This window comes from Meles meles, chromosome 1 (assembly GCF_922984935.1).
Source record: "Meles meles chromosome 1, mMelMel3.1 paternal haplotype, whole genome shotgun sequence".
In the NCBI taxonomy this organism is placed as follows: domain Eukaryota; kingdom Metazoa; phylum Chordata; class Mammalia; order Carnivora; family Mustelidae; genus Meles; species Meles meles.
In genome coordinates, this window is record NC_060066.1 from 6401567 (window position 1) to 6410695 (window position 9129).

Consider the following 9129-nt stretch of genomic DNA (forward strand, 5'->3'; position numbering starts at 1 on the left):
TATATTACTCTACTCGTTAAATTTTTCAGGCCATTTAGGATACTTGTGGAGGCTTCAGACTGCAGGACATTTTCCCTGTCACATTTTGTTTTCCAGTTCAGTTCTACACAGAACAAAAGTTGATTGAATGCACACATTGTGTAACATAGTAGACTAGGTTCAGGTTGGGCTAGAAAAGTAAGTAAGAGTGTCACTGTGATGTCACAAGTGATACCTTGGGGTTGTGGCATGAATGTGCAGAGTTGGGAAGCCAGGACAGGACCATTCAAGGGCCATGAGCATCATGCTAATGTTTGCTTCCCATTATCTCCCCATTGCATCCACAGGGACTTGCACAAGGTCCTTGCTTAAAAATGTGTGAAATAAACGACAGAAAGCTAGAATTTAGGGACACAAAGATGAATAAGATATGCTCTGGGTTGTTATAAGCCTCAAGGCCTGGTCAAGGAGATGAGTTTTCGAGGCAGATATGTGGCCCAGGCAAGAAACTAATGGTCTGAACAATTATGCAAGCCCAGTGAAGAGATTTTGACATTCAGGTGACAAGAGCCACTTTAAACATCACTTTTCTTATCAAATAGAAGGGGTAGTCTTGAATATGGAAGATTCAATTAAGCCTGGCAAATCTATCTTTCATTGATTGTCTCCTGAATGAGAGAGAACTAGTCATAGCCAAAGGAAGAACAGCATAATGGGATTGGGAAACTGACTTATGGTTAATTGATGTTTCAACATGGGGAAGCAGATGAATATTTGAAGAACACCGGGATGTGAGCTTCCACATGGCGCAGTGCTCTTGTTGGCTCCCTGCATGTGCCCAATTTACACTCTCAAAAGCTCATCCTGCCATTTTTAGAAGAGACAGCTTACAGAGATCCTCTTCATCTCTTTGACCCTCGCTTCTCTACAGTTAGATGTAAAACGTGCTCTATACTACATCCCACTTATTCCTGCTTTCCAGATGCTATCAAAGGAATAGCAGATGATTGCGATAATAGCACAGGGTTAGGTAACACGACCAAAAGCTCTGGAATCACATTAGGATTCTCTACACGTGAGCTGTGTGATTGAGGGAAGGTCACCTCATACCTCAGTTTCTTCATCTCTACAACGGAGATGCAAAATTTTTTTTTAATTTTTTTTTTTTATTTGCCAGAAAGAGAGATCACAAGTAGACAGAGAGGCAGGCAGAGAGAGAGAGAGGGAAACAGGCTCACCGCTGAGCAGAGAGCCTGATGTGGGGCTCGATCCCAGGACCCTGAGATCATGACCTGGGCCGAAGGCAGCGGCTTAACCCACTGAGCCACCCAGGCGCCCCCGGAGATGCAAATTTTATATGAATTTTTTTAACTCATTTTGTAAAGCATAAAATAGGAACTTTTTCCATTTTATTTTATTTCTTTTCAGTGTTTCAAAATTCATTGTGTATGCACCCCACCCAGTGCTCCATGGAATTCCTAACCAGAGTTTTTAAATCCCAAGAGAATTGAATATTCCATATAAACATTCATGCTTTTGGAGTATATAAAGTTCTGAGATCAAATGACACATACAGTGTGTACTTAATTACTTTTTTTTTTTTTTGGTCTGGTTTTTGTCTTCATGCAGGCTTAAAAGTCTTTGTTAGATTCTCAGAACATCCCTAACCCAAAGGAGACTCAGTCTCCCTGCTGCAAAATGTATGAGATGTAGGGGATTTAGAAAAGCTGTAGTAGGATCATTTACTTTGGTTACTAAAAGAGGGAAAGCTGGGTTATTCAAAGTAGTCTGTAGAATTTCTTCGTTTATCGATTGGTTTTTCCCTACTTGTTTTGTACTCAGAAGTCATGGACAGAAGACTGGGGGAGTAGTGGTTTAGAAAGGTAGGATCTAATTTTGATAACTCAACAGTTGATGAGTCCTGTTACCAACTAAGGGGGTCACAGCAGTGTCTCAGTGTCTCCTTCCTTTCACTCATTTTTGTCTATCCTTGTTATATTCTTGGCCGTCATAATTTCTTAGACTCTTTGTAATTGTTTCAGTGGTTATCTTCACTGGTACTCCAAGAGCTACTGGGGTTAATTATCTTATAAAAATGAACTAGTCAATTCAACAAAAACAGCTGGTTGGACTATTTACTTATGTCCTTGAAGTGAACGGATTATGAGTTCCTTGGATGAATTGCTAAGTTTCAGTGGCTCCCAGGTTTTCCCATCTGTAAAATAAAGTGGGTAAAATTCTTGTTTTGATCCATTCTTGAGCAACAAAGTAGCTTCTGCAATGTTTCTACACCTGCCATCTGAGCTCTTTCCTTCTGTCGTTGTCCATCATGTTTTCTCAGGCTGCACTACAGGTCTATCTTCTCCACCTATTGAACCCCCAGTCCTAAAAATTTTAGTCAAATGCTTCCCAGATTCTTCCATTCACAATACCTTGTTCTTTTGCTGAATTCTACTTAGATGTCTTTAGCGTAGGCTGAGACATAGCAAGAACTCAATATATCATTATGTGTGTCTGCACCTTAGTGCTGAAAGGAAATCGTCATGGGTATCCCTCTATCCCAAGATGCAGAACAGACCCAAGGTGCTTCATGATTCACATGTGTTAGTAAAGAGCAAAGCCAGAACTTGTGTCTCTTAAAATTAGCATGCCATATCCTGAGCGAATTGTACCATGACCTAGTCACTAAACATAGAGAAGACAGTGCAGAATTACATTAAGAAATTTGATGTTTAGGATGCTAAACCAGTTATGTGTATCAATGCCTCTATCAAGTGGGCCAACCTTGGGGTAAGATCTCAGTACAAATGCCGAGGTGAGTAGCTTAGAGGAGAAAAGCCAGCAAGGTAATAAAGAAATGTTCAGGGGAGAAGAAACTCACCTTCATCAACCAGGTCAACAAGGTGAGAAAGAAAAGGCAGAACCAGAAAGTATTGGCCAAGAAAAGCATGGCTGATGATTTGAGTCCAAACTCCCCCCTTATGGGGAGTCAGTAAGTAATCACTAAGTGATTATGAACATTTTGCTTTGTCTTTAAATCAGATGTGCCTCTAAGGCAAAGATAGACATATATATCTCAGCATATAACTTTGGGAACTGATAAAATAAATGTAGTGGCATGGCTCAATGTCTTGCACTAAGGGTGTGAGAGCTTCCATCTTGTTGTTTTGATAATCCTTGAAATAGTGAATTCCAGGGATATTGCCAATAACATTTAGCTCTATTTAGTACCAGATGGTGAGGTTGATTTCCTGGTAATTTTTCATCCATGTTAAGCTTCCCCATGAGCTGATATGAACCCAGGTGGCATACAGGTGCCAGGGTTGGCCCATGAGTAGACACAGTTGTCAAGATAGAGGTACCGGGATGGTCAAAGAGATACACTGGGGCCTGTTCCAGTCTAGGGCTTGTTCCACTATATCATGCAAAATGTGTTGCAAGCCCTTGATCTCCATGGTAACACCCCCCCCACACACACACACACAAACACACTAACATCTGGGATTCTTATTTTAGGCTATAGCTATTTTTCCCCTCCTTTTTTTTTTTCATTCACTTCTCCAGAGCTATAAGCTTCTGTGATGCATGATAAGTTACATCTACCTAATATCATCGACAGACTCTTCTGCCAGGAAAAGAAATGTCCAATGAAAGCAAATCAATGGGCCACGGAAGCAGCTCTTCCCATCCGTGACCTAATCTGCCTGTTTCAAAAGAAGGTGAAAAAAAACAAAAAACGGTAATTCAGCAGCAGTCCAGGATTACTGGAAGCGATCATTTTTTATGCAGCATGGTCTTGTGCTCTTTTCAGAGGTCGCAATCATGTGATCTGTAAGATTGGAGAGATACCGCAGCAAACTGGATTCCTGGCCTTCATGCTTACCTGCTCAGTCACATCTCTGAGGCTCACTGTCCTCATCTGTGAAATGGTAAGAGCAATACTCGCCTGATTTGTGTCTCTCCCTTTTCTTGGCCCTTTCCTCAGTACAGAGAAGGATGATGTAGGGGAGACCATAAGTAATTAGTTAGCACATTGGAGGCAAATGTTTTATTCTGCTTTGTTTACTGTCAGAGTAGGAGTTAACTTGGTACACATTTAGAAAATTGGCTGTATAGATATATATTTGTCTTGGTTTGGAGTCTGTAAGAACAGACCCGAGACAAAGATTTGAGTGTCAAGAGTATACTTGGGAAGTGACCTTAGGAAATGCCTGCAGGAGGATGGGGAAGTGAGTCAGGGAAGGGAAGGGAAGGGAAGGGAAGGAGCCAAGGAAAGGTGTACTAACAAGGAAGTAATTACCATAGTTGTCAACAGAGCTTAATTCTGCTGGCGAGTGTGAGTCAGTGTACGACACATACTTTAGACCTGTCCAGTCCAAAACACAGGGAAGCTGGGGTACTGGACCACCAGCTCCAGTCAGGGAATCAGTTAAGGACTCCTCACCAAGAGGCATTAGTTCGCCAGCACTCCATTTCCACCTCTCACAAGGACAGAGGGAGGGTGTGCAGTGGGGAATGACTGCAGGGGGAGAATCATGGTGCTGGCAGTTGGATGTTGGGCCAGCATCACAAAAATATTAAGGGATTAGAAGCAGGGCACCCATGGTATCAGTTCCAATTATGTATCAGAAAGCTTGTGGAAAAACAAGATGGAGTTTTCTGTTATTCATTGATTATAAGGAATATGATCTACGATTTGATGTTACTGTTATATGTAGGAGAGAGAAAAAGCTGAAGAGGCAATGTCTCGATTGCTATGATTTGGACCATTTGATACCTGCATCTCTACCTGGATCTCTCTCTATGTATATATATATATATGTATACATATGTATGCATACACTTATGTTTATTTAAAAGAGAAGCCGTTGTGTGTTGTGGCTAAAGATTAGGTGTTCTGGTGAGAGAAATAAAAGTAGAAAACAGGTTAAAAAAAAGGCACTAGATCTACATTCGCACACTTTCCTCATCATCAACAGATATGTAATCACAGGTAATTCCCGTCTCCTCAATTGCGAAATTAGAGTCTTGAGCCAGGGCAGGGACAAAACATACATTTCAAGGCATGTGCCACCTTCACTGAATGAGGGGGTGGCTGCCAAGTCCCTTGGCTGAAGATGACGAGACTGTGTTCAGCTTTGTGGTAGATGAGCCCCGTCCTCGTCCACTGATGTCCACAGGGAGCCTGAAGGGGCCGTGTTCTGGTTCTGAATGACCAGAACCCTCCTGGTTCTGAATGACTGCTATAGGCACCTTTTTCCCTATCCTGTCTGAGCTTTGTTTTGTAATCACCAACTTTAAAAAATCCACTAATGGGAGACAGAAACAGATTTTTTTAAAGGCTCAAATAAAAAAAAAATACACTTAGCACTCACTAAACCTCCTTGTATCTCACTGTCTTCCTCTAAAGGTTCAGAAGATCCATCTGAACTGAAAATGTTCAGGGTCACTAAAATGGGTAGAAAACATCACTGTTGAGCAGTTGAGAAGAAAGATAGGTTAATACTGATTTCTTTCTTATGACAAGTAAATAAGCTATGTTATCACATACGTGTACAAAAGCCAGAATTTAACAAGAGTATAGACATGACATAATGAACAGAGATCATGAATCTTTGGAGAATATGGGCCAATATCCTGAAGAGTCATTTAATTATTACATTTATTTGTGATTTTAAATAGGCTTTCACATATATTTTTGTAAATGGCTCTCAAAATAAACACTGAGATAAATAATAAGGTGCAAGCTGAAGGATGGAGCAGAGATGTTCCCTTTATTCAATATTATATGCCCATCACCAGGAAGAATTTCAGACACCGTGTTCACCTTAGATAAATACTTGTGGAATTAATGTCTTGTTTTCCCTTTTCTAGACAAGAGGATGTATCTTTCTCAGCTCATGCAGTTTGTATACAGAAGAATCATTGCTTTAACACGGGTTTTCAAGGTATGTCCCAGACATTGTACCTATATGCAATCACAGCTAATGTTCAGACCCATCTGAAATCAAATCATTTTTTGTTTAGCTCCTTGATTAGACTGTAAGCTCTTATCTGTGTGTCTCACAGCTGAGGCCTCAGGACATAGCTCAGTGCCTTAGATGTAGCAGCTGATCAAAACCTAATTGTTGTAAGAATTTCCACTTTAACGGTAAAATAACTTAGGCAAAAGATTAAGGGACTAAATCAAAGTCATTTAGAGAATGAATGACAGAGACTTGCCTAGAATCCAGTTCTTTCCCTTAAGTCCCGGTAGGACAGAGGAAAATTTTAGGAAAAATTAACATCTAAATATTATGTCAACATGCCCAGGTTCCAGTTCTGTCTGGTGTGGTTGTTAAGAGACGACTAGTCCAAAAATTCACCAGCTGCAAATTAGTAGGGGGTGGGGGGGGTGGGAAGTGCCCAAACGGGCACCATGAGTCAAAACACTATCAATCTGGAGAGACCTATGTTGCCTTTTATGGTGATCTCTGGCCTTATTGAGCCTAATGGATAGTGACTCCAAATGTCAGATTTTCCTCTTTTCATTTGACCCTTGGATTTCAGAGTGAATTACATTTATCACAGAAAGGTCAGCAAATTCTTTGAAGTGAAATGTGTGCTGAGAATAAAGGAAATTTTATGGTTAATGGGCATTGGCTTTTCAGCATCCTTGTCAGTGGGAAGCATGTTTGTCAACCTTCTAGCTTTATAAAAGGAAAACAGAGCTAACTTCCTACTAAAAAAATATCTGAGGACACGTATTGCATGGAGCACTGGGTGTGGTGCAAAAACAATGAATTCTGTTACACTGAAAAGAAATTAAATTAAAAAAAATCTGAATCAACGGTGCATTTGTATCTAAGCCCGAAACTATCCCACAAATGACCATAAAATCAGCTTCTTCGGAATTAAAACTACGCAAATTTACCCAAGGGCACTGGCAGCAGATACTTCCAGTGATCCCATACTCCTGGCCCCCTTTCGGTTTCAGTCATGGTGGTTGTAGATTATTCAGGTTCACCTCCAGCTGACAGGTCACACCTCAACTTGGCTCTGCTTGTCTATATCCTGCCCTGAGGTCTTCCACTACAAGAGCCTACTAAGTTCTCTCAAGGGGAGAGAGGAAATGAGCAGGAGTGGGGGCATGCATGTCTTTAATTTAACGAACAGGTGTTGCATACTCTCCTCTTTCAGAGGGACCAATCTATAGCATGCATGTGTGTGCATGTCTGTATTCAGTTACTAGAACTGGGGTACAAAGCAAATTTCCAGGGACAGTTTTAAATTCATTGATTAGATCTCTGCAATGACTAGGTCCTGGGTTTACAAAGATGACCGAAGATGGCCTTTGAATTGTCAGAGTTCAAGATTCAACAGGTGATGGATATCTAGAAATGTGTTTCTCCCTGTCATCTTGGCAGACTATTTCTTTATGAAACTCAGGTCAGAAGTTACCTCTTTCAGAAAGCTTCTGACATTTTCCTCCAGAATCTTCCTCTACAAATGTCCTTACCAGTTGTTTTTGGTTATATGTGCTGATATCTGTTCCTCTTGTTAATAGGTGAGTTCCCTGAGGGCAAAGACCTTGCTTTCCTCAACTCTGTCTTCACAGAATGTCCAACAGTGTACACAGTGGGTCCTCAATAGAGGTTTAATTTAAGGAACAGATAAATTATGGATCCTTGGAAAAATTCAGCAGTATGTTTTGTACATAAGTTTGTGATTCTTTCCTTCCTCCCTCCCTTCTTTCCAGTGGACTACTCCTATTGCTATTCCTATGGACAAATTTTGTATCTGCAATTCTACAAGTGAGCAAAATCTCTAGTCATTTAAAACCAAATGGATTTCCAGTGGTTGTGGAGAAGAATAGGTCAAATTTTTGACTACAATAAACCAACTTTCAAAGAAGATATTAGCCAGTGGCAGTTACAAAAGAAGAGGATAACAGGTTGATGACCCAATGCTCCTGAGAAGCAAGAGAAAAAAAAGAACAAATAGCTGGCCCCTGGCTTGTTAGGAAGGTGGGGTGATATGGACCAACAGCATTCATTTTGTATTTTTTCTCTTATCTAGAAACATCAGTGCCCTCTTGTCCTAGGCCTGAGTCTTCTGGCACCACGACCCTCCTCCTTCAGCCCCCACCACACATGCACACACACACACACACACACACACACACACACCCCGAATAAAAGCATGTAATCAAACACAAATGCAAGCCACCTGGTTCACTAAACATTTGGTATGCATTTCAGCCATATTTTTTTTTTTTCCATTCTGATGTTATCACTTAATCATGTCTGTAAAATGTAGGGGCAAAATCACATTGCCGTTCAGCAACTGGATGCATACACCATGTTGTAGGGGCTGGCTCTGGAGCATTTTCCTTTTGAATGAAGGAAGTCATCCTGAACACACATTCATTTCTGGTAATTGCTTTTTCTTCTATATCACAATATGCTTGAGGACATATTTTTTGTTGTTTCCTTTCTGTTGGTTCTTTTGCTTATCATTAGGTTTTGAATTCTGTATCTTTAGGTTTACTTCCTGATTTTGGTCAGGGAACTTTACAGAGAGCTCTGCTATGAGAAAAACTAGGAGGCAAATAAAGATAACACACCTGCTCACCTGGTCAGAGAAAAAAAAAAGAACCTAACTTCACAAAATACTCTCCCAGACAAGATCTCGTTTGCTTCTTTCAAAGACTGGAAGACTGGGAACTCAGGTTTCATTATACTGGTTTACAGATTGAGTATCAACTTTGAGAGGTGAAAAAGACTTGGCCAAAGTCATTTACATGGAAGTTCGTGTAGCCTGCTTGCCACAATATCAAGTCTTGGCTCCTGTCAGTCCTTTCCAGTGGGCCAACAGAAAACTTACTATAATCAGAATAAATCAGTTATCTAAAAGGAATAATATATGAGCCATTAAATAATTAGTGCCACTCACCATATAGTCAATTTCTTTTTTTTTAATTAATTTATTTATTTTTATTTTTTTATTTACAGCATAACAGTGTTCATTGTTTTGGCATCACACCCAGTGCTCCATGCAGTACGTGCCCTCCCTATTACCCACCACCTGGTTCCTCAACCTCCCACCCCACCCCCCCCCCCACCCCGCCACCCCTTCATAACCCTCTGGTTGTTTTTCAGAGTCCATAGT

General features: G+C 40.7%; 1 long non-coding RNA gene across 1 annotated transcript; it reads left to right on the forward strand.

Moving 5' to 3' along the window:
• The first annotated feature begins 3815 nt into the window (after positions 1-3815).
• On the forward strand, positions 3816-7993 carry LOC123937764. Its single transcript, XR_006817566.1, has 3 exons — positions 3816-3908; positions 5854-5927; positions 7718-7993. It is a non-coding gene; the product is annotated as an uncharacterized LOC123937764 (long non-coding RNA).
• Positions 7994-9129: the final 1136 nt, after the last annotated feature.